The sequence below is a fragment of the Canis aureus genome, chromosome 20 (assembly GCF_053574225.1).
Source record: "Canis aureus isolate CA01 chromosome 20, VMU_Caureus_v.1.0, whole genome shotgun sequence".
Taxonomy (NCBI): Eukaryota; Metazoa; Chordata; class Mammalia; order Carnivora; family Canidae; genus Canis; species Canis aureus.
The window spans coordinates 48,964,445-48,991,801 of NC_135630.1; the positions used below are offsets into that span (position 1 = coordinate 48,964,445).

Genomic DNA, 27,357 nt, shown 5'->3' on the forward strand with positions numbered 1-27,357 from the left:
AGAAAACTCTATTGTGGTGTAGGTAGTAAAAGCAGTACAAAGTGCAAGTAACCAATATCTAGGAAATAAAAGCTGGGGAAATTAACATAAGTCAAAACTTAATTAGAAGATCAATGGAAAAAAAAAATAACTAGTAGATCAATAGAATCATTAATGCACTCTACAACATAACTGTAACTCAGTGGGGGTAACTACAAATGGTTCAAGTATTTGAGATATATCTAGCCTTTACTTTTGGCGTAATACTCATATGGATATCCGAGCACAGCTATAATTCTAAATTATTACTATTAAAATTTTTTAATTTACATTTAAATATGTACCAGGCATTCTGCTAGGTATCTCCCACACATTACCCTCTTCTTTATTTCACCTTGATACACAGAATTTCCTGAAGGGCTGGTACCATGCCTTTTTATTTTTTTCATTGATTTAACCTATCTGCCTAATAAGAATTCCAAAATTTATATCTCAGTGTAAACCTTTCTTAGGGATTCCACTTTCTTCTAGCCAACACTGGATTGACATCTGTGCTTGGTATATGTCATAAGCATCTCAAATTCAGCGTATCCTAAGCTGATCTCTTGGTTTTCCCATGCAAGACTAGTTTACCCTTAGTCCCTTTTCCCCAAATCAATATTAATCCAATCCTCATTTTCTTCCCTCTACCTGTGCTAACATATCCAAACTATTGGATCTTTCAGTGTTACCTTGCTTCTCTATTTCAAGTCCATCATCTTCTCTCCATCTCCACCAGCCACTGACTTTGCTAAGCCTACTGTAATGTCTTCCTTGGACTCCTGCCTTGGAGTCTTTCCTGATGTATGTGCATCCACAGGCATTCTCCCCACTTCTCATTTAGAGTGGTCAGAATGATTTTTTAAATAGGATCATGCTCATCCCCATTTTAAAGTTTTTAGACTGTAAGAAGGAGATGAAAAAAGAGTCTTAATCTCGAACAGGTCTTTGGATATTCTGAGCTCTTAAACTTCAATTAGGGATCCCTGGGTGGCACAGCGGTTTGGCGCCTGCCTTTGGCCCAGGGCACGATCCTGGAGACCTGGGATCAAATCCCACGTCGGGCTCCCGGTGCATGGAGCCTGCTTCTCCCTCTGCCTGTGTCTCTGCCTCTCTCTCTCACTGTGTGCCTATCATAAATAAAAAAAAAAAAAAAAAAAAAAAAAAAAAAAAAAAACTTCAGTTAAATCTCAAGCCAGTAGGAAGCTTGGGAGCAAGGATGACAAAGAAGTGGGACCCAGGAGAGAGAGAGTGTGTATTTTATTCCTCTTCCATATCAGTGCCTAGCAAAGAACAAGGCAAATGATCTGATTTCAGATAAAGTTCAGTAAATGAATGAGAATCACCAAAAAGCAATCTCATCTGGTCATATTCTAAACCAAGGTTAGTGCTCTTTTAACAACAAGATCGAGGATGATAATATGTCCACTTATATAGTACCTTATTAATTTACTGTGCACAGTAACACTATGAGGTCCAATCTAGTTAATCTCGCTCTATAAAAAATAGAGTATTAAAAAGTTAAATATAAAGCCATGTGGCTATTGGCAAATCTGGGATTTGTCCCATGTTTATGTGACTCCGAATCTCATGCTTTTAATGTCTTTTCTTGGGCAAGAATCAAACCAGCACATGTTAGAATCACAATAATGCCAGTAAAAGGATCTGAGCTTAGATGTGTGGCCTTTGCTTAAATGAATGTACTCATACTTTATGAATTTTGTTGAGCCTTATAATTTTAGTCATGTGACAGGAGCTGCAATTTGGTTGACTATATGGTTTATCTTTTTTTAATGAGACAAATTTTGCTATACTTTGAATCTTCATACTATGTTTCAGCTTTTTTGAATATGTCCACACTAGAATAGAGTTATATTTGTGCTTTAAAACATCAAATTCTTTTTCTTTTTTAAAGAGTGAAAATACAAGTTCCAAGCACTTTTCAGGAAGGATTTTAGAAATTGAACTTTCTATATAATTGCAAGTACAGAAAATAAACAATTGAACCACACATGACTACCACTGACACTGAGTGTCTTCAGGATGAGCAGCATGAAGTCCAAGAAGGCCTTAGACTTCAAAGAGACTAAACTGGATTTGTTTATTATTCTGTCATTTTTCAGAAGTGTCAATTTAGGCCATTTTTTTTATTTGTCCTCTGTAAACCTCAAATATCCTCATCTATGAAACTTTGATGATAATATCTAACGTGTAGTGTCCTTTTAAAGATTAGGAATGACAGTTTTCATTGCTTGTATTATCACCGCTGTCATTATCACTATCACCATCATCATCATTAATAGCAGAAACAAGAGATATTTTTTTTCTCTTAAATTATAACCTTCACTTTGTCCTTCTTTAGGTTTTGTTTGGGTTTTTTGTTGTTGTTGTTTTTTCTTTTCTTTTTTTCTCAGAAAAACACAAAGGTGTTAAGATTGATTACATACTTTGCTTTTCCTTCTAGCCACCATTTGTCACTGTTATAAGTAAACAGCAGAATAAAATCTTCTCTTCCTAAGTGAGACGCCATACAAATCCCACACAGTTTGTTCTTGCTGGAAAAAAGAAAGGTCTCTTCTCCAGGTGTCCAGATTTTATCTTTCTATATAAATCAATAGTTACCTGTGTACACCATTCACTGATCTTAGACATATACCTTTAGTTACACAATATAGAAAATCTACATTGCATAACACATAATTTAAGCCATTTTGCAAGTCCTTATAAAGAAAATCTTCTCATTTAAGCTTGTTACTCTTCAGCTAACTTCTGTATCCCTATGACATAAATCTAATTAAGACTTTGACTAGCACAATTTAGAACTAGAATTCAAAAATACAATTAAAAGGTTTAAAATGCAAAGAAAGTGATTTTGGGTATTAAATGTAAATGACATTTTAATTCAAAGAACTCATCAGTTTGGAAGCTAATGAAATTAATGAAGCAAGAAATAAGATGCAAATCCAAAAGTTTATATTCCTTTGCTTAGTTGGCTGCCCTGAGCAAGCCCTGAAGAGGAATCAAAGCCAATTACAGCCATAAGTAATAATTTGGGATGTGCTTTCATCAGATAGTTATATCTGAAATACTCTGAAAAATACTCTGAAAAATAAAATACTCTGAAAAAAAAATTTCTGAACACATGGCACATTTACTCAAAAGTATCTAACTGTGTGTGGGGAGGGGTCTGTTAATGAATGGATGTTGGGAAAATAAATTAAAATGGTGGAAGTACAGAATAAATATCATCATTCTTATTTTAAGAAGCCACTTCGGGGGCACCTGGGTGGCTCAGTGGTTGAGCATCTGCCTTTGGCTCAGGTCATGATCCCAGGATCCTGGGATCGAGTCCCACATGAGGCTCCCGAGGGGGAGCCTGCTTCTCCCTCTGCCTGTGTCTCTGCCTCTCTCTCTATGTGTCTCTCGTGAATAAACAAATGAAATCTTTAAAACAATAAAATAAAATAAAAAATAAAAAGCCACTTCAGTGGCCTAAAATTCAAGAATGAAATTCTAGAATATAACAAAATTGGAAAGTAGAAAGCTCTGGAGAACTCCAAAATCTTGAAAAATTATGTTGTCATTCTGAGCAAATGATTACAGGTATGTTGGTGGTGATATCTGAAAATTTCTACCTGTCTGGTAGATAACGCATACATTATTCAGGAGAAAAAACAAAACAAAACATGGATAGTCACCTATCTACCTCTCATAAGAAAGTGTTCACATTTATTTCCTTAAAAAAACACTGTACTAGCAATTATCCAACTAATTGTTTTGTTAAAGCCATTCATTTATATCATTTCTTAAAATAAGCAAAATTAGGTTTTTTTTCTGAAAAACTCTTCTAAGCATGGCATGGTAATATAATTCTCATTAATCTAAAAATTGGTTTGATAGTGTAACAGGTATCCTTCCAAAATGTCTCCCAAAGATCTTTGACTTCATATTCAAACCACTGTGAAATGATTCCACTCAAATGACTATATAAATTCTGAGAGAAGTCAAATGACTATATAAATACTGAGAAAAGGATTATAAAGGCCACTATCAATATAAGAGATGGAAAGAAATACACCTTGAGTTGTATCCCAGGTGGAGTTTGTTACTCTGGAAATTAGAAAAACAAAACCTTTGACATCCATGCTAGGAAATATAGATATGGATATTATTCTGGAGAATTACCATGGAACCTCAATCTGTCAATTTAATTCTTATTTTTGTGATTATTACCACATCTAATATATTCTTACATGTTTGTTCTTTAAACCAGCAAAGATTCACAACAATGAATTTATGACAATCCATTCATTACTTAAGTTCTACGTCTCACCACTTTTCTCTTATCTCCCACACCCATTTATTATTATATTATTTTTTCTTTATTTTAATTTTTAATTTCAATTTAATTAACATATTCTGTATTATTAGTTTCAGAAGTAGAATTTAGTGATTCATCAGTTGCATATAACACCCAGGGCTCATTACATCAAGTGCCCTCCTTAATGCCCATCACCCAGTTACCCCATATCCCCCCACCCACCCACCTCCCCTCCAGCAACAGTGATTTTCCTATAGCTAAGAGTCTTGTATTGTTTATCTTTCTCTGGTTAATCATCTTATTTTATTTTGCCTTTTCTTCCCTTATGTTCATCTGTTTTGTTTTTTAAATTCCACATATGAGTGAAATCATGTGGTACTTGTCTTTCTCTGACTGACTTACCTCACTTAGCATAATATCCTGTAGTTTCATCCATGTCATTCAAATGGCAATATTTCATTCTTTTGATGGCTGAGTAATATATATATATATATATATATATATATATATATATATATAGGAATGTAGGAATCTATATATATAATTTATAAATATAAATATATATATTTATATAAATATGTAAATTCCTACATCTTCTTTATCCATTCTTCTGTTTTTAGACATTTTGTTGCTTTCCATTGTTTGGCTATTGTGGACATTGCTGCTATAAACATTGGGGTGCTTGTGCCCCTCTGAATCAGCATTTTTGTATCCTTTGGATAAATACCTAGTAGTGCATTTGCTGGGTCATCATTTTTAACTTTTTGAGGAACCTCCATACCGTTTTCCAGAGTGGCTTCACCAGTTTGCATTCTCACCAGTAGTAGAAGAGGGTTCCCTTTCTTCACATCCTCACCAATATCTGTTGTTTCCTGTGTTGTTAATTTTAGCCATTCTGACCAGTGTGAGGTGGTATCTCATTGTGGTTTTGACTTGTATTTCCCTGATGCTGAATGATGTTGAGCATTTTTTCATGCCTCTTTTGGCCATTTGTATATATTCTTTGTAGAAATGTCCTTCATGTCTTCTGATCATTTCTTCACTGGACTTTTTATCTTTGGGATAACTAGTTTGGTAAGTTCTTTATAGATTTTGGATACTAGCCCTTTATCTGATAAGACATTTGTGAATATCTCCTCCAATTCTTTAGGTAGCCTTTTAGTTTTGCCAACTGTTTGCTTTGCTGTGAAAAGCTCTTTATCTCGATGAAGTCCCAAAATTTCATTTTTGCTTTTGTTTCCCCTTGCAATGTGTCTAGCAAGAAGTTGCTGCAGCTGAGGTCAAAGAGTTTGCTGCCTGTGTTCTCCTCTAGGATTTTGATGGATTCCTGTCTCACATTTAGATCTTTCTTCCAGTTTAAGTCTATTTTTGTTTATGATGTAAGTAAATGGTCCAGTTTCTTTCTTCTGCATGTGGCTGTCCAATTTTCCTAACACCATTTGTTGAAGAGACTTTCTTCCATTGGATATTTTTTCCTCTTTTGTCAAAGATTAGTTAACCATAGAGTTGAGGGTCCATTTCTGAGTTCTCTATTTTTTCCATTGACCTATGTGTTTGTTTTGGTGTTAGTTCCATACTGTCTTGATTACAGCTTTGTAATAGAGATTGAAGTCTGGAATTGTGATGCCTCCAGCTCTGGGTTTCCTTGTCAACATTCCTTTGGCTATTTGGGTATTATTATTATTTTAAGGATTTATGTATTTCTTTGAGAGAGAGGGAGTGATAGAAGTGGGAAGTTCCGAGGGAGAGAGAGAATATCAAACAGACTCCCTGCTGAGCACAGAGCCTGATGCAGGGCTTGATTCTAAGACCCTGAGATCATAACCTGACCCAAAACTACTAGTCAGACACTTAGCCAACTAAGCCACCTAGGTGCTCCTTACTCATTTATTATTTTAATAATGAGATAGACTAAAAAATATTTCAGTGTTGCCATTTCTATTATTGAAAGGTCAAGAAAATCCTGTGTGGAAATGAGCATTTGTGAAGAGATTTTATTCTGATGGTTTTTATTTACTACCTCTCAAAAGTAGCATATTTTTCTGGAAGCATTGAGAAGTCCACATAGAAGAATTTGTTAATACATCAATTTGTTCTAGTTGAGGGTCACTACTATCAACTTGGGCTCAGATTACTCACCCTGTCAACCTGAAAGTCAAACATTAAATCTAGGCTCACTATCATGGCTTGCAGCTGGAGTTTATCTGTGGGATACCACAAGGCTATAGATACTTAATTCTAAGTTAATTTTTTAACTTTAACACTGGTTGAAATTTTTGAAATAAAGGAATGACAGTGGATCTGAAAATGTTTATGTTGTTGGCAGTTACAGGAGTGCAATTTTTAAGTCTGTCTGAAATGGAATTGTTTATGTGTAACCTGTATAAAGTCATCCCAGACCTTATTCCAGGCTCCCATGGAGCTGGTTCAAAGAAATTTAATCCAACAGATAAAAATTAATAAAAGTAATTTAAATTTTTAAGGCCATCATTCTTATAAAAGAGCACATCCTTAACATCAATAAAACTTCTTGGAGCACCTGTGTGGCTCAGTCAGTTAAGCATCTGCCTTCGGCTCAGGTCTTGATCCCAGGGTGCTGCTCAGTGCGGAGCCTGCTTCTTTCTCTCCTTCTGCCACTCCCCCCAGCTCATGCTCTCTCTCTCTCTCTCTCTCTCTCAAATAAATAAATAGAATATTTTTTTAAAAAAGCAAAATAAAGGAAAACTTCTTGACAACAATTGGGAAATTATGGAAGATCAAGAAATAAGTGTGGTGAGGACAAATCCTTTCTCCTTAACTGGAAGGAGGAGAAATTCAAAACATTCTGTCATTCATTTCATATATATTAAAATATTTGCAAATAAATCATCAGAGAGCTATAGAAAGTTAACAAAAACATTTCTATAAGGCTAAGCTATCAGAGAAACTACTGTCTGCTTCAAATGGGGAGCTATTTCTTGCTGTCAATAAGAGTCTTGCTGTGATAATCACATTTCTAATCGGATATAGGTTCTAGCAGAAGACACAAAAATTCATTGAAAGTTCTTTAAAATACTTTAATTCTGAAACAATATCTTAAGTTAAAAAGTTCGTCAGATTGATTCTGTTTGTTAAAACATATTGAAATAGTTGGGGTGCCTGGTTGGCACAGTTGTTTAAGCATCAACTCTTGGTTTCAGCTTAGGTCATGATTTAAGGGTCTTCAGATCAAGTTCTGCATTGGACTCCCTGCTCAGTGTGGCAACTGCTTGAGATTCTCTTTTCCTCTCTCTATGCCGCTCTCATGCTCTCTCACTCTAAAATAAATAAATAAATCTTAAAAAAATATATTGAAATAGTCATCTTTACAAAATTTAAATATTTGATGGCAAAATAAGATTTATTTATGCAGCACTTTTTTTCTTCTAAAAAACAGAAAATAATGTAATGTTTAAAAAGCTGTTATACAAGACAATGTCAAGTCATATAACCTAACTTGGGATGTTTTCTTCAAGTGAAACTGTATGTTTCCTTAAGAGTTAAGAGCAGCACAATTCTATTCCATGGCAGTACCAATTTAGAACTCTGGAAAGATTGATGTGGAATTTTAATGTTTCACTATTTATATTAAATGTTTTCATTTTCTGGTTCCAATTCATCTTTGGAATTTTTACATTTTTATTCCCTTCCAAGAGTAGGCAATTTAATTTTTAGAGAATGAATCTTGCAAAAATTAAATTCAAATCTGATCATTTTGCTGGTGTTCAACCATCTTGTCATGCTGTGTTTACTCTGGAGGCTGCTGCCTTATACTGCAAAGTGATTTTGTTGTAATTGATAGCTACCCACAGATAGAAGGAGGAAAATAAAATTCTATGATGGTGGCAGTGGTATAAAAGTTAGAAGTGGAGCTAGATTAGAGGATGTTTCTGTTCTAGTCTCTATTGTCTAGAGAGCAGGAATAACATGTGAAAGGGCCAGAGTTGATAGTAACGTTTGGATCTCCTTAAAAACTCATCCAAATGACTAGTACTATGTTCTATCTCAATTAATTTCCATCATCACCACCATCATCCTGGATTTCTCTTTCTTTCTCATAGTAGTTCAAAGGAGAATTGTCCAGGACTCATTCATCAAAAAGGGAGGCCAAATATCTTCCTCCTCCTCTCAAGTAGGTGGGATGCCAATTTCTCAGGGTCAGTTTATCAGATCAGGCTCTTCTAATGCTCATTTCTCCTCATTACCTTTTTTTTTTTCATGTGACTGGCCAGTATACAGTAATTTCTAAAAGTTTGTCTTTAATTTAGTAAGGAAAAAAGCCTATAAGATTTGAGATCACAGTATTCATAATCCAAACCAGTATACTTATGCTAGGACAAGAGGCATAAATTAAGAATGTATTAGGCAAACCTAATTAGAGTTTTACAAGCCAGTCCAGCTTATCAGAGTTTTATAATTGTTTGTGCAACTATTCTCTAGATATCTGTCTACTTCATGGACCTCACAGGAAGTGAAGATGGTGCTCTGGGACAATATTTTAAATAACTTAAGGTAAAGCTCATGAGCTCTGAAATAGCATCATATTTAAATATCATCTCAGCCCCCTAACAACTGACTTATTTAAATTTTCTTTCTCTTGGTTTCTTTATAAAATGAAAATAAACACAGCATGTATTTCATAAGAAAGTCAGGTGAATTATTGAGATTTGCACGTACATTCCAGCATATAGTCTGCCTTAATAAGTGTTGCATGTGCAATTGGAAAGAATATGTATTGCACCATTGTTGGATAGAGTTCTCTGTAGGTGGTCAGGTTGGATTACAGTGTTGCTCATGTCTTCTACAACTTACTGATTTTCTGTCTACTTGGTCTATCAATTCCTGGGAAAGACCATTCAAATCTGTAGCTATAATTATGAATTTGTCAGTTTTAATTTCATTGCTACCAGTTTTTGCTTCATGTAGCTCGAATCTCTTTTACAGGTACATATCCATTTAGGATGGTTATGTTTTCTTGATGAATTGTACCTTTTATTATTACAAAATATCTTATTTTATCTCTAGAAACATTCCTTGTCCTCCAGTCTACTTTGTCTATTATTGAATACATGTTCTTCATCCTATCATTAAGGTTTGCTCTGTTTAACTTTTCCATTCTTTTTATTCTAACCTGTATTTTTTATTTAAAGTGGGTATCCAGGGGATCTCTGGGTGGCTCAGCGGTTTAGCACCTGCCTTTGGCCCAGAGTGCAATCCTGGAGTCCCGGGATTGAGTCCCGCATCAGGCTCCCGGCATGGAGCCTGCTTCTCCCTCTGCCTGTGTCTCTGCCCCTCTCTCTCTCTCTCTCTCTCTGTGTGTGTGTGTGTCTATCACGAATAAATAAATAAATAAATCTTAAAAATAAATAAATAAATAAATAAATAAATAGGTATGTGGTAAGTAGTATATAGTTGACTTTTGCATTTTTATCCAAACCGACACACTCTTTTAACTGAAATGTTTATCCTACTTAGGTTAAAAATGATTAGACAGATTTTGTTTAATTCAATCTATGGTTCTTATATGTCCCTTTTTTCCCCCTCGTCCATTTTCTTTAAGATTCATTTTGTCTGCTTTGTCATTGTGTTAACTATAATTCTTACTATTTGTTAGCAATTGCCCTGGAGCTTAAAATTTGCACCTTAATTTAGCATAGTCTAGCTTCAAAGAACATTAACCCACTTTATATGTCATCATTTATGATATTTCTTTGATATATTTTACTTGTACATATTTTATAAATCCGATATACAGTGTCTTGAGTTTCTCTTTGAATAATTCTTTTTAAAAGACCATTAAGTAAGGATCCCTAGGTGGCTCAGTCGGTTAACTTTTGCCTTCAGCTCAGGTCATGATCCCAGGGTCCAGGGATTGAGCCCTGCACCAGGCTCTCTGCTCAGTGGAGAGCCTGCTTTTCTTTCTCCCTCTGCCTCTCCCACGACTCATGTGTGCTCTCTCTCTCTCTCACTCTACCTCAAATAAATAAATAAAATCTTTTTTTTAAAAAAAAAGACTTTTAAGTGAAAAAACTCTTTTTTTAAGATTTTATTTATTCATGAGAGACACAGAGAGAGAGAGAGAGAGAGAGAGAGACAGAAAGGCAGAGATACAGAGGGAGAAGCAGGCTCCGCGCAGGGAGCCTGCTGTGAGACTCGATCCCGGGATGCCAGGATCACATCCTGGGCCAAAGGCAGGCACTAAACTGCTGAGCCACCCAGGGATCCCAAGAAAACTCTTTTTATTCAGCTATATATTATGCCATTCCAGCATAATTTAATCCATTGCATAAATCCAAGTTTCTAGTTGTTATCATTTTCAGCCCAAGAGTTTCTTACACATTTCTGGTGGTATAGATGTGTTATAAGGAACTCTCTTACTTCTTTATAAGAAAGTGTGTTTATTTTCTTTACTTTGCCTTATTTTTGCTTGGAATCTATTTATCTGATATTTTTATAACCTGTCAAACTTTCTTTATTTCTATTTCTTTTAGAGATTTTTAAAATTTATTTCAGAAGGGAGAGAGATAGAGAGAGAGAAAGAGAGAGAAAGAGAAGGTGCAGGGGCAGAGGGAGAGGGAGACAAGCAGACTACATAAGGGAGTTCTATGCAGGTCCTTGATTCCAGGACTCTGAAATCATGACCTGAGCCAAAATTCAGAGTTGGGCGCTTAACTGAATGAGCCACCAAAGTGCCCCCGTTCTTTTTATTCATGTTAGCATCATGTCTTTTTCCATCTTTTCACTTGTGATCTGTTGTGTTCCCACTATGTCAAATGGCTTTCTCTGGAGCAGTAGAGGGTTGGATCTTGCTTTTGATCTATTTTGAAAACCTCTGATTTTTAACGAGAGTGTTTATACCACATATATTTATTTTTACAATTTATTTGTTTGTTCATCTATTTATTTAAAGAGCATTTGTGAGCAGGAGGGGAAGCAGAGGAAGAGGGAGAGAATCTCAGGTAGGATCCCTGTGCAGCACAAAGCCCAAGACGAGACCAGCTCTCACCACCTTGAGATCATGATCATGATCTGAGCCAGAGTCGGACACAACAAACTGAGACACCCAGGTGCTCCTAAACCACATATATTTGATGTAATTAGTGATATGGTTGGGTTTAAATCTCCTCTTTCTATTTAATTTCTGTCTGTCCTTCCTTTTTTCGTCTATTTCTACCCTCTTTTGGATTGCATTTTCTTAATGATCTCATCTCCTTGTAAGTGTTTTAGCTATAACTCTTCATTAAGTTACGTTAGGGTTTATAGTATAGTATACATGTCTAACTTGGCACGGTCTACCTTCAAGTTATATCACATTATTTCATGAATAAAATAAGGCCCTTAAAATAGTATACTTCTATGTTTTTCCTTTCTCAGGCTTTGTGCTATTATAGTCAGGCACTTATTTCCTTGTAATGTGATAAACTCCACAACATGTTGTTATTATTTTCTCCAAACACAGTTAATTAGTTTTAAAACAAATTTATGTAATAAAAAAGTGTTTATTTTACCATCTCCTGTGCTCTTCATTCCTTTGTGGAGGCCAAATTTTCACGTGGAGCACTTTGCTGAAATTTGATGAACTTATATTAATATCTTTGTAGTGGAAATCTGCTGGGGTAATTTTTTTCAACTATTGTGTTTCTGAGAAATTCTTTATTTCATCTTGCTTTTTGAAAGATATTATCACTGGATAAAGGATTCTGTGTTAAAGAATTACATGTATATTTGGTCACTTGAAATTTTCTCCTAGTTCACCTATGCTTTATTATTCCCCCAAGGCTCTATTGTTGGATAATTTATACTGCTCTTTTTTAAAAGATTTTTATTATTTATTCATGATAGACACAGAGAAAGGCAGAGACAAGCAGAGGGAGGAGTAGGCTCCCTGTGGGAAGCTCGATGTGGAACTTGATCTCGGAACCCTGGGATCATGATCTAAGCCTAAGGCAGATGCTCACCCACTGAGCCACCCAGGTGTCCATCCCTATATTGCTCAATCTTCAATCTCCCTAATCTTTTCTTATGTAATATCTAAGTTGTCACTAATTTCATCTAGTGTATTTTTCATCTTAGATAGTATAGTTTTCAACTATAAAGTTTGATTTGAGTCATTTAAAAATCTTACTTCTTTCTACTCAACCACTCAATCTTTTCTCTAGGCCAATGGTCCTAAATCAGGGATTATTTTATCCCTTCAGATGTCTTTGGTAAAGGCTGGATAAATTTTTGATTGTTACAAAGAGAGGAGAGGAACTGGCTTTTAGTAGTAGAGGCCAAGGATACTAACCACTGTTCATTGTTTAGGAGCCTAAGCAATAACAAAAATAAAATAAAACCTAACTATTATGTATATTATTGAACCAATAAGATGTCAATAATACCTCATTGAATGATATAGTCCTTTCAGTTCTTGCTTTCTTAGCTTTTCTAGGTGGGATCAGAGAAGCATTTTATATATAATATAAATATATTTATATTTTTGCCTCCCAACTACAGAGGCAAGACCCATGCTAATTCCTAATTAGCTGGTGAGTTAGGAGGCTTTGCACCCTGGCTGTTGGAAACCGTTATCAATAGTGGGACTTTATTTATTTATTTATTTATTTATTTATTTATTTATTTATTATTTATGATAGTCACAGAGAGAGAGAGAGAGAGAGAGGCAGAGACATTGGCAGAGGGAGAAGCAGGCTCCATGCACCGGGAGCCCAATGTGGGATTCGATCCCGGGTCTCCAGGATCCTGCCCTGGGCCAAAGGCAGGCGCCAAACCGCTGTGCCACCCAGGAATCTCCTAATAGTGGGACTTTTTTAATACTGGGTGCTGTTTCCTCCATTCTTTCAGACGGTCTTTCCTGGGCCTCAGTAGTTTTCTTTTCTTTTTCTTTTTCTTTTTTTTTTTTTTTTTTACATGCATGCACTAATAGGTAATCAACTGAACACTTAGGTGATCCTTTCTGCATATCCCCAGGGTTCTTTGTCAGTGTGTCTCCCCACTGGTAATCTGCCATGAAATTCTAGCTGTCCTATCTTCCTGGACTGTCCACTCTACTTCCTCAATTCAAGGAGGCTCTACTTGAGACCTGGAAAACTTCTCTAGGCAGTGAGCTGGTGAAATAAAGAACCTACCTAGTTGGTTTTCATAATGCAGGGATCACCAGCCATCATTGCCTAATGTTCAATGTCTTAAGAGTTATTTTATATTCTTTTCTTTTCTTTTATTCATTGTTTTAGGATATTGTGAATATTCTATTTCAGCTGGCTCTTTTGGTATCTTCCTTTAAATTATATTGTTTAACTAGGCAGCTATGTTATTATAGATAAGCTTGAGCTTTTCCAGGGCTTTTTTTTTTTTTTTGCAAAGCATGTTTACAGATTTTATTAGGGCATGTCTGAAGTAACCTTTATTCTGGGTTAGTTCAGCCTGACTATTAAAGTATGACCCTTCCAGGGCTCTACTGAATTGCCTCACATAACCAACAAGGTTTTGTCATTCTTACTGTTTAAAATTTAAATGTCCTCTAGCCTTGTGTTGGATTTGGGAAATGTTTACCTTACATCTTTTTGGTAGTTATTCTTTCCTGACCTTGCTGAATCTTATCCTTTTCAAGCACAGTTTAGTGTTCAAAGACTCAAGGGCACTTCTGTACATATTTCTAGAGCACTTTTTCTGTGTAGTTTCTGCCTATGTAGTACTTTGTCCTGTATCTCACTTTAAATGTAATTTTCTCAGTGATGTGTTTTTTTGACACCCCTCCTTGCAATGCACTCCAGTGTTCCTTTATATTATTTCATGGAAACTTAACAATTTTTATTCAAAGGGAAGCTCACAGTTTGTAATGATATGTTTTTTATGTGATTATATGAATAAAGAATCTCTCCTCTCCTAAAATCAGTATTTAATTGGGCTTCAGGATTACTTAGAAACAATCTGACCTTAAACGAGGTCAAAAAAAAAGCTCCTACCTTCCTTTGTTCACCACTGTATCTGAGTGTGTTTAAGTCCTAGGCACAGAGCATACACTCAATACAAATTTAATTGTAGGAATGAATTTATAAATTCACTTTGTGGGATCCCTGGGTGGCGCAGCGGTTTGGCGCCTGCCTTTGGCCCAGGGCACGATCCTGGAGACCCGGGATCAAGTCCCACATCGGGCTCCTGGTGCATGGAGCCTGCTTCTCCCTCTGCCTATGTCTCTGCCTCTCTCTCTCTCTCTGTGTGACTATCATAAAAATAAATAAATAAAAAATTAAAAAAAATAAATAAATAAATTCACTTTGTGGTTCTTCAAAGGCTATTTGGGATTTTACTGCCTCATCCTTGAAAGTAAGTAAAAGAAGTAAACATTATTATCATATTTACCTGAAAATAAAATTCAGTGAAATAAAATAAAATGCAGTTTATAAGATCATTTACTATTACTTACTCCTGTAAGTAGGTCTTATCTCTGCTAATGCAAAATGTTTTCTCAGAAACATAATTCCATCAGCTCCCCAAATGAAACAGGAAACAGTCAACAAAAATAAAAACATTAAGACCCTCTGAAATAATTTAAAATAAATAAACTCCCAGTTATCCAGCACCAAAGGAAATAAACAAATTCAAACTAACTTAATCCCTTGCCACATTTGAACATGTTACATATGGGATTTCACTTTAAAATTAGTTACAAATCTCCCTAAGTTAACAAAGAAGAGTGAATTTCCTCATTTGGATTTAAATCTCCTGCCCCAGGGTAAAAAATCTTTAAGGAACAAATTGAAACTCCACCTAGGAAAATGTTCAAAAAGAAAGCAAAGCACAAAAGGACATTTAAAGACATTTAAAGATTAATACTTTATAAGAATGGAACCCCCAAACTTCTTTAAGTGGTAACCATCTACATAGGATGGAGGAAACTAAAAAGAATACCACTCCCATGTACAATTACTACAGCTACAATATCAGCAACAAAAACAAAAAGCTGTACCTACAAAATCATAGTATTTCTTGAGAACAGTCAGAGGGCAATCATCTAACCTGAAATCTAAGGAAATATATGCTTCCAAGAAGAGACTGAATGAAACAACATACAAGAAAGTATGAAGAGTTCCTATGTCCATTGTAGCATTGTTCATAACAGTCAACATAAGGAAACAATGTACATGTCCTTCAAGAGGAATGGATAAAGATGTGGTATAGATATCCATTGGAATATCATTCAGCCATAGCAAGGAAAGAAATCCTGTCCTTTGGGACAACATGGATGGATCCTGAGACCATTACACTAAATAAAATAAGTGTGACACAGAAAGATAAAAAGTATCTGATATTACATGTAGATGGAATCCAAAACAGCTGAGCTCATAGAATCAGAGACCAGAATGGTGATTACCAGGGTGTGGGAGGTGGGGGAAGTGGGGAGATGTTGGTCAAAGAGTATAAACTTCCAGTTATAAGATGAATTAGGTTCTGGGGATCTAATATCAGCATGGTGATTACTATTAACAATAATATACTGTAGATTTGAAAATTGCCAATCTAAGAGAGTAGATCTTAAGTGTTCTCATCACAAAAAAAAAAATAGTTATCATGTGATATGACCAAAGCATTAGCTAAGGCTATGGTGGTAGTCATTTCAACAATATATGAGTGTATAAATTTAGTTTGTTGTATATCTTAAATGTATACAATGTATACAATGTTATGTGTCAATTATATCTCAAGGAAGCTGGAGAAAAAATTCATAAAAGAAAACATTGATGAAAAAGCCTTCTGTGACTGTGTCTTATTTACTGAATGTTCTTTAATAACTTTTCCACTGAACAAGCTCTTTTTCACTGAACAGTTAATTTTTGATACCTCTATCACTCAACTCTCTAACAGTTAATATTCATCTAGTACAGGTTTAATGTCAAGTGAAAACCACCAACACATTCAAAATATAAACCTTTAAATTATCTACTATCTTTTTAAAAATGTGTTAACAGTTTCACCTCCAGGTCTGCATTCTTTTTCTGTGTAGACAGACTCCAACCTAGCAGTTTCTCTGATCCCACTGTGTTTTTGTATGATTGTTGAATTCCACAGGCTTTCGATATTTTTATTTCTTCTCAGGATCAGGACTTCTAAAGTCAATGAAGTTGGGTCACCTTTTAAAATTATTCCCAGTTCTCAAAACTCAAAATGTTATATTATGCTCCCTTTATTCATCTCTATCCACAGGCCAAAACGGAGTCTCACAGGTTTTATGCTTCTAGGCCTAAGCCACTCATACATAAATGTAGATTTTTTGAAGTTTAATTTTCCAAGAAAATGACAAAATCCACAATTACCAACAAGTGAATTAATCATCTGTGTTCAAAATACATTGAATCATTCTATAAACTGATTTTATTTATGCTTTTAAGAACTTGACCTGTTTTCAGAATTCTTTTCTATAAAAAACTGGATCTTCTCAAGTCTATATTTTTATGACAGGATCTATCTTTGCTGAAATGTTTTTCAGATATGATCTCTAGCAAAGGACTATCTAGGGAAACAATCTCTGGCAATGAACAATGCTGTTATTAAATATATAGATATATTATTATTCTTAGATATATTTTTTTAAATTACTTTTGTTTTTAATATATTTTGGAAGATAAGTAGAGTGTTAGTGTGTGGATGGGGAATTTCCTAAAGACTTTTGTTGATGACAATTTAACATAAAAACTAAATGATAATGTTTAGATTTTGCTGTTGATTATGCTTTGCATAAGAATGTACAATGCATAGACATTATATTTTAATTACCATAATCTAACCACAATGTTGATTTCATTTATAGTATTCTTGGATATTCTTTTAAAAAGTAACATAGCACATCAGGTCCAAGAAGAATAAAATCCATACTCAATTATAAGCCAAAAATGTTCTCTCCTCTTTCCCACACATACTTCTGTTACAGATATTAGGATTTGCTAACTTCTAATAAACAGGAACAGGAAGAGAGATCATTGCATATAATCCTTACAAAAAGATGTTGTTGTCATATTATTCTTTGGATTGCTTTGCTTTTCCTTACAGAGAAATTGAAGTTTAGAGAGGTAAGAAAGACTTTACTCATCTGTGGAATTTAAGAAACAAAGAAGCAAAGGTGGATAAAGGGAGAGAGAGAAGCAAATAAAGAAACAGGCTTTTAACTATAAAGAACAAACTTATGGTTACCTGAAAGAAGGAAGGTGGGTGGTGGTGGTGGGGGTGGTGTATATCAAACACTTAAAATTAATATTATACTGTCTGTTAATTGGAATTTAAATAAAAACTTAAAAAAGATGTCTAAAATTCTCAATTAGGAGTAACACAAGGCTTTTTTTTTTTTTTTTTTTTTTTTTTTTTTTTAATGTGCAGTATAGCTTCGGATCCCATGCTTTAAAGCACTGCTTCCCTGTAAGATGGTGAAGGGACATTGTAAATAGACAGAGGTTGTAATATATCATTCTTTGTCACTTGATTCTTTGAGGTAAGTATCTCTTAATTTAAATGCCTTAAAACATGTGTTTAAAAAAAAAAACTACCTTGTATAGTAGCTACCAGTAGACAAAGTATGTTCTGAGAAGGAATATTAACAATATATCTCTGATCTGCCATAACTCAGAGGAAAATACCATAAATGTGAGATTAGTCTGCCTTAGAAACATGGGAGTACTCCTCCCCTTTAAAGGATGTATCTGAAAAACAGGCTTTCTTTTCATTTTGTAAGTTCTTGGTTGCAAAGTATTGAATTCAATTGGAACATAAAAACGGGTTAAAGTTGATTAAAATAGTCTGTTTTTCATTTCTCTAGCTAACTTATGAGCCAACTGGAACAAATTTCATGGAAATTAAAACCTTAAAAGTGCAGTCTGATGTTTTAACTTACGTAAATTTAAAACTTTTTTGCCACTTTTTCTAAGAAGTCATTATAATTCCATTAATGGTAAGATAAAAATGATGATATGGCCCAGTAATGGTAAAAGTGTGGTAAAATGGCTCTCATAGTCTCACAATGATGTTAATTCATACAATTTTATAAAATCAATGTGAAAATGTGTCAAGGATATTACTATATTAACAGTCTTTGATTCAATGATTCTACTTATAATGTCCTATTATAAAAAATAAATGCTATAAACAAATAGTTATGTACAAGGATATCATAACAGTGGTATTAACAATAAAATGCCTACGTATTCCACAATGGAGGAATTAAATAGAATTTGACTACATTCATACAACAAAAGAATATGAAGCTACTGAAATGCTTTTCGAACTTGGAGACTCTGAGTGATTTTTAAAATATTTATCTGGGGGCAACTGGGTGGGTCAGTTACTAAGGGTCTGACTCCTGATTTCTGCTCAGGTCACAATTTCTGGGTTGTGAGATCAAGCCCTGCTTTGGGCTCTGCACTGAGCATGAAGTCTGCTTGAGATTCTCTCTTTCCCTCCTGCCCTGTCTTGCCACAACCACCATGCACATGCATGCTCTCTCTAGTAAAATAAATAAAATATTTATCTACAGTTTCTCATTTTTCTCTAAAATAAATATTTGTTATAAGTAGGATGATCTTGCATTCAACATTTCCTAGAAGAGCTCTAGTTTACCCCCAAATAATTAGTTACTGTGGCCCAGTCTACTTGGAAAATTATCTTTGAACAATAAATTCTATGGTCCACCTAAGTATAATTCAGAAAAAAAGGCTTAGTAATAACCACAAAGTGGTATAGAATAGGGCCATGGATATATGCACAAGAAATTTGAAGGATATATACAATTTAGCCCAGTATCTGTCAACACAAACTGACTAGAATTTTTAATTCTATAGAAAGAATAAAAGTTACGATATTGATATAACCTATGTATAATATAATTTGTGAACAAAACATATTCAAAGAATATCTGAAACTCCAGCTACTGAGAATGTAACTATAAAGTTGAGATACTTGAGTTTTGAGTAAGTAAATTTTTAAAGATTCCCTGAAGTATTTGGAGTAAGAATCTTATAATTCCAACAGCAGGGATTATTAAACATTGCAAAGATACTAAAAGTAGAATCCCAGATGAAGTGTCTCCCAAGGATAGTGAATTAATCTTTCACCTGAATTTCCCCTGGCACTAATAGAAAAATCTGAATCATATAAACAAATATTTAAAAAATACCTCAGAGGATAGTATTCTAATAAATTCTAAGCAGAAAAAGACAAGAAGATCTTATAATGAAATAATTATGTCAATGAAACTTTAAGTACATTTTCTCTAGTTTAGCATATTTCTCTGTAGTGCATTTTATAAATGATCCCTTTCATTATAATCTTTTTCTGGATACCACTTCAAACCAAGCTTAGTCTAAGCATTTAGTTCCAACACTGTCCACTCCCTGCAGTGTCGCACACGACAACTTTTGCCTCTCATCTGAGAAATTTAAGGAAATCAAATTTTAGGAATGCATTTGACTGAAACAATGAATGGCACAACACTTTAGCTAATAAGTTTGTTCTTAATTAACAACAGTTTTGGATTAAACAGTATGGGATAAATTGTCTTCAGGCCAATAAAGAGACAGATGCTTACAACGTGATCATGAGATGAAGTGAGCCAGGACACTCAGGCAGGGAGGCCATCAAGCAAAATGAACCCAACTGCATGGTAATATCTACTAAACACATACAAATGGATGATTCTTGTTTTCTCTCATATGCTGTTTATTTTTCTTCACATGTATGGCCATAGACTTTTGTCTGGAATGTACTTCATTCATTATATCTGTAGATATTGCTTTTTGGATCCACTAAATGAAAATGGAGACACAGAATGGGGAGATGCTAATCAAAAGCATCACTTGTACAAGAATATATGTATAATATGTATAATATTATAATATTATACATAATAATTATACATATTATAATAATATGTATAATCTTAAAGGATTTTCAGTTCACTATAAGTCAGAAAGGTGATTCAACAACAATAGTAACAACTAAAGGGATGTCTGCATCACTCGGTGGTTTAGTGTCTGCCTTCAGCTCCGAGCATGATCTTGGCCTGGAGATCGAATCCAGCAACGGGCTCCCTACAAGGAGCCTGCTTCTCCCTCTGCCTATGTCTCTGCCCCTATCTCTCTCTCTGTCTCATGAATAAATAAATAAAATCTTAAAATAATAATAGCAAAAGCAATAATAGCAGTTCATCAGCACAGATAGAACAAGATGAGCAATGATGCCTACTGCCACGCTTATCTGTGCTTCTAAAGGTATGGCTGAAATATATATTCTGTTCTTTAAGCTAGAGATTTAGAGGAACAGTTAAAAACAAAATAAAAAAAAAACCCACAAAAGCAAACAACCAAAAAGAAAAAAGAATAACCATAACAAAAACATAAGCCAAAAAAATAGAGCACATACATAGAGAGAGAAGATGAATTGACCATGTGTGGACTGACCAATAGATCTAAGCATGTTTACCTTGGAGAAAAGGGGACTTAGTGGGAGGTACATAGTTCTCTTCAACAATATAAAAAGTAGGTACATGAAAAGGAGACAGTTTAGTTTGTGGGCTTTCAGAGGGCAGGTCTAGAAATTGCAGAAGGATATTACTAGTAATAAGAACATTATAGAAAATGGAGGGGTTTGATATTAAATGAAGCTGCTTTGGAAAATAACATGTTCTACTCACATCATTAAAGGTATTCACAGAAAGGTTTAATAAGAATGCAGTAACAATAACAACAGAGCTGACATTTGGAGCACCAATTACGTGCCAAGTGCCAACTGTTCTGCATGTAATGCTTCACTTAGCCTTCCCTACATTGCTGACATAGGTGTTATTAGCTCCATTTTACATAGGAGGAAACTATCCTGTTTAAGTTCATAAATCAATAAAAGCAAAACCAGAATTTAGAGCTACGAACCTCAATTTTAGAATCTGGTTCCCACTTGCCAGAAGTCTATATAAATCTGTTAAATCACTGAATTAGACAAATTGATGTCATTTCCACCATTTTTATTAATTCTACAATTCTCTGCCTCAAAGTTTCTATGGAGGTTAGCAAGTTGTCTCAATCTATCCTGTATTAATGCTACTAAAGTCACTTTCTCTTATATGATTGAGAAGATCCTGCACAGCATGTGGCTTCTTCTACACTGCACACCTGAAGCCAACCAACACCATACTCAACTAAGTCCTGTGAGAAATCCAGGAAAGTATAACTTTATCTCTTCCGTCAAGCAACTTTCAATTTAAGCAAAAAAGGTCAGGGTTAAAAATAACCATGTGAGAGAAAGGTAAATTCAGTTTGGTGAGTAAAAGGAAGAGGAGAATAGCGGGGACAAGTTCCGTTCCAGAGTTCTCTTGAATTTTGAATGTTTATAGAGACAGAGATCTGTATTTAGGAAGAAAGCCCAGTCCCAGTATCCTGAGACATGTTTTCAAATGCTTTGTTTTGAAGGAAAGTATATAATTCCACAGTTAGACCAGACTTTTGCTGTGAATGTTCATGCCAGCTTGAAGTTTCCTAGGGGACAGAGAATATAGGCAGGATTGTCTTGTGAAACACTGGGTCAAGGCAGCCCATTACCCTCTTGAACCAGATATTCAACAACAGAAATGGAAAGATATCTGGGAGGAGAGAAAAATGCTTAGAAATCAAACGTATGAACCAGTAGCCACATCAAATACCTATACACAGAGGCAATTTCTTATCCACTTGTGTGCAAGATCCACCTGACTTTGTTCCTTTTAAAGGACTGTGGGTGGTATAGAGATGAGAACTGGGAGAAGGTAAGTTTCTTGGGAGCATAAAGAATCAACTCAAAGAGGGGAAAAAACTTCACTCAGGAGCCAAATTTGCCTATGCACACCATAGGAAGAGTGGATTTAAAAAAAAAAAAAAAAAGATTCTGCTAGAATGCTAGGTCCAGTCATCTTAGAAGTGTAAGAAGTATAAGAAGTTCAAATGAGTATAAACATCCTTTGCTGGGACACAGAGGAAGAGTAATGGTGTAAATATTTCGAAAACATTATTCTGGTGTGTGTTTCCGGTTGTCCCTAAGAAATCCTGTTCTTGGGTTGTTCTCCTGAAATTACAGTCATAGGAGAAAGGAGATGAGTGAAACATCCCTGGGAAAGAGGATGATATGACTCGTGTCATCCGAGCCATAATGCAACAAGTGGATGGCTTACCTCTAATATCCTGGAAGATTTGCAAGAATAGAGGAGAGAGTCAGAGAGAAGTGGTAATGCTCATATATTCTGGCCTCTTCTCTGTGAGATAATGTCGTAGAATGGAGAGATCTATCAGAGAGGTAGAAGAAGAAGCCAAAAATAAGTGCTCCCATTCCCACTGCAGATTCTAGCAAGAGACACACATTGCTAGATGCCTCAGCCACACTGTCACACACCAAATTCGAACAGCCATGGCAGAGAACTAAGGGTAAGGGAGCATTTTAAGCAGAGAAAAAAAAAAAAAAAAAACAACTTGAGCTTTTATTTATGTTTACTGCATAGTACTGAATTTACCAAATTTTCTAAAATTGGAAAAAAATAAGTGTTTTCCAATTCCGATATGTGTGGGGACAGATGATGAAGGTTTAGATGAATTACAAAAAGCAAAAACTGTACATTTTTTTTATTTGTCCATCTGAATATAGTATATCCTTTGGCAAATCCATAAATGAGTCACTAGACAATTACTGGTGAGTTGCGTACTAGATCAGTCTAACAATTCTAGTGTCCTTGAGGTTCCTAATATTATTTAAAGAAAGACCTTAGCATGTCTTCAGACTCTAGATTAATTATGCTAATAAAACCACCATGTAAAAATTATTGCTCCTTCCTTCCTATGTACCTTCTCTGCCAGTGAAATGGCAACACTGTTTTTAAGCATAGCAATAAGCTAGCTTCCAGAAGCTCTTTAGTTTTGATCCTATCACTATCATCCACAAATTTACAAATTTTCCACAGTTTCAAAAGCAATATCACCTAAAATGCCCTCTCAGAAACATCCAAGAAGCAAAGTAGTGAAACTGTGACCAGCATCATTGCTTCTAGCCAAAAATGTATCTAGGCAAAATAATAGGGAATGTACAATTTTTTTGTTAGAGGCTCCGTTCAACACCTTTAAATAGCACCTTCCCAATTTAACATTCCTTCTATGTGTTTACTTCCTTTGCTTCTATCCATTTAACGTCACCTCTCACCCTTGCCTTTAATTTATCACATTTCACTGGGGGGTGGGGGGGTCTGATCCAGTTTTAAAGAAATGCAGAGGATCTGTATTAGTCTTCTATTGCTGCCATAACAAGTTACAACAAACTGAGCAGCTTAAAGAAAACAAATTTATCTTTCTACAGTTGTAAGAAAGTGGGTTTTAAGTCCAACATGGATCTCACTGGGCTACAACCAAGGCACCGGCGAGGCCATGTTCCTTTTTGGAGGCTCTAGGGAAGAATCGATTTCCTTGCTCGCTTGAGTAGTTAACAGAATTCTATTGCTTGCAGTTGTAGAACTGAGGTCCTCACTTCCTTGCTACCTGTTCACCGTCGGCCCCACCTTCATGAGGCATCTTCATTCTTTGGTTTGTCACCCCCTTCCTTGATTCTGCAGTCAACAGCAATGGTTAGAGTCCCTCCCACATTTTAAATCTCTCCTTCCTCTTCTTTCCTTACAGATCTCCCTCTAGGTGGGGTTAAGTTCTCCGTGTATCAGGGTCCATATGATTAAACTGGGCTCACCTAAACAACCTACAATACTCCAGCTAAGGTCTGTAACCATAATCATATCTGCAAAATCCTTTTGCCACATATGGTAACACAGTCACAAATTTTGAGGGTTACGACTTGTACGTCTGTAGAAAGACATTATCCTGCCTATCACAGAAGACAGAAGACAGTGGAATGTTGGTGCTTCTTTTTTCCAAATTATGGGGCTGGCTTTAAAAACGCTGCATTTTTAGTTCAAACATGCTGCTTTCATAATATGATGCTGATGATAACCTACCCTCCACTGACATTTATATTTTTTTCTCTTCCTTTAAAAGCAAACTCTCAGCCTTCTCAATATGTCAACAGGTTAATCCGATAAATCCATACATGCATCTTTGCAAAATAAGTTAAGGATGCCACTTCCAAAAAAGCTGAATATTTGCAGTTCTTATTTAAATGATCCTGATCTCAGCATCCCATACATTAATGATCTAGAAGATACTGATTTTCACAGGTGGATGGTTTCATGGCTGGCATCAGAAGAGGGCTCCCTAAAGTCCAGGTGGTGTTAATAGTGCACTGTAACTTAGGGATGGCAAAAGCCTCCTAACATGTAGAATCATTACAGTTTGTCATGAGGTGGATGCTGTGGTGTGCCATGAACATCTCCTACTGGAAATGAAGCATTTATGTCCACAACTGCTGGAGTGTGCAGGAAGACTGCCTTGAGCCCTCCCTAAGGACTGTCTAGCTACAACTCTCAAGGTAGAAAGTTCTTCCAGGCACATGTGGCATCAAGTGCTTAAGCAACATGGGGAAAAAAGGTTCAGGCCCTTGCCCAACTCAGGGCAACTCTGAAATGCTACTCCAACGTCAGCATGCCTCGTGAGATCAATGCAGGCTTTTATTGGGGCTGACTCGAAACTCTATTTCTCCCTCTTTTCAATTCTGATTTCATCCTCTCTCTTCCACAGGTATTGATCCCAGGCATACCCTAAAATAAACTTCTCGCATGCTAACCTGTCTCAGAGATTGCTTCTGGCAGTAAGACAGTCTGCAGCGCTGAGTAAAGCTTAGAGTTTTGTTAGCATGAAAGAAGGTTATGCTGATCAATTGGTCTGCATAGAAATTGATGTAAATTAAGTCATCTCAAGTATTAAAAATTAAGGATGATAATAATGATTTTTTAAAAACACGACTAATTACAAATTTCATATTACATGATATAGAATAACCTAATAAAGCAACCACATTTTTGTAATAAGATAAAAAACAACGGCATACTTTATCACGAAGATTTTTTCTACCATGTCTTCTTCATAACAATGTAGGTATGTCAATGTCTTCATTATTAGAATAATTCTCTAATGCTGTTAGATTTGTTGTTAGGGGTTATTTTATAGAAAGAAGTTCATAAATGTCATACTGGTACAAAATAATATTCAGAAATAGATCAGCCTTTAACAAATCTTTAGTATTGCTCAATTTTGTTAGATGTTATAAAACAGCGTGGGCATTCAGTGAGAATGCAAAGGTTTGAACCTGCTTAAGCGTTTATATTTTTCTACTTTGAACAGTGTCATGATCCAAATCACATACCCATAGGACCAATCTGAGAACAATATCTTACATGAAGGAAGAGATGCGAGATAAGACAAAAACCTGGGACACTATAGAAATTGAGAGGTATTGAGTAAATGAACTAGGGAAGAAAAAAAGAATAGGGGTAGAGGGCATTCTAGGAGAAGAAACGAGAGGTCTTGCCAATTGATTGAATGCACAAGGCAAGGTAAAGAGTTAAACATAACTATAAATGTTTGGTCATAGTTGACAGGGGCTACCATGCTACTTAATGAACAGAAATAGAGAAGTATGGGAAAAGGTGCTTTTGGGATAAAAGAGGACGCATTTGGTTTTGAATATGCTGAGTTACAGATTTAAACAAATCCAGGACTAAAACATGGAAACTATTAAATAGTTTAAACAGCATTATACTAACGATATATCATGGGTTTAAAGCAGAAACAAATAAGTGAGTTTAAACAGTACAGATAATTTAAATGAAGTTTTTTTTCCCTCTGCAATTGAGTATTCTATTAAAACTATCAGACAAAGAGTAAACAGACTAATTTATTGTAATGCTTTCTTCAGTGTAATGCAATTACAAATACAACTAAATATAACACTAATATCTTCTTTCAACTATCATCACAAAGAGAGAGCGCTAGCATAATTAATTTACAACAGTAGATAACACAAAAGAGTAGCTATTCAAATACATATGTTAGGATTTGGGTTTATTTTCACCATGGACATGATGTGATTGCTATTCTGGAATTGAATTACATCAAACAGAAAGCAGAAGTCAATCGTGAGGATTTCACTAAGGAGAAGCTGGTGTACCAAATTGTTTTTATTCAAGCTCTTATTTTTGAGTTGAGGCCATGGGACACAGCTACCTGGATCTGAGTGTGCACAGTCTTTCCAGGCAGAGGGATGGTGTAAAGAGTGGGCAGAAGGGAGGAGACGCAGGGCACTGAGGTACCTGCACTTTTCTGATATATCAATCTTGGAGAAATTATACTTTAGCTTTACATAATTACAAAGAAAGTAAGTCCAACTCAAATCATTAGTTTAAAAAATACTGGAAAGAAAAGGTTTAACCATCATAATTATAAAATTGTTCTATGTGACTTCTTAGCAGATTAACTGAATGCTGCTAATTACAAATGAAATTTACTATTTCACTCAAATAGGCTTGAATGATAATATGAAAATGTTAGTCAAATTGCTATGTGTATTTAAAAGCAATAGTGTTACATTAGGCCTTCTTTTGTATAGTATTATACTTAGTTATTTCGAAAAAAATAGTTTTGGCTTATTTTTTAAAGATTTTATTTATTTATTCATGAGAGACACCGAGAGAAAGGCAAAGACACAAGCTGAGGGAGAAGCAGGCTCCCTATAGGGAGCCTGAGGTGGGACCGATCCCAGGACCCCAGGATCACGACCTGAGCCACGACCTTATTTCTTTTCTTTCTTTCTTTTTTTCTGATTTATTTCTTAATATATATTTATTTTAGTTTTAAAACATGGATTTTTAAGTGGAAGTGCTTATACTTACATAAGATGATACATTAAATTCAGTTAAAGATAAGTTGCCACTTTCACTATTCTATCTTTACTTAGTTCTTCTATTTCCTCTACTCTCCTAGAATAGGTACACAAGCGCACATGCACGTGCACACACACACACACACACACACACTCCCTGCATTCATGTGGATGTGCAAATGTCA

The 27,357-nt window shown here is 35.2% G+C and overlaps 1 protein-coding gene across 30 annotated transcripts in view; it reads right to left on the reverse strand.

Annotated features, from left to right (window-relative positions):
* LOC144291790 (uncharacterized) overlaps window positions 1-27,357 on the reverse strand; it is a 186,377-nt gene that overhangs the window by 14,095 nt on the left and 144,925 nt on the right. For 2 of the 30 annotated variants that reach the window (XR_013359307.1, XR_013359293.1), the window contains one exon: window positions 11,866-11,922. The exons of 26 other annotated variants lie outside the window; for them this stretch is intronic. The gene's annotated coding sequence lies outside the window, so the exon portion shown is untranslated. Of the gene's footprint in view, window positions 1-11,865; window positions 11,923-17,303; window positions 17,445-27,357 lie in introns of all 30 variants that reach the window. 2 more of the 30 variants (XR_013359306.1, XR_013359292.1) reach the window with 1 other exon arrangement.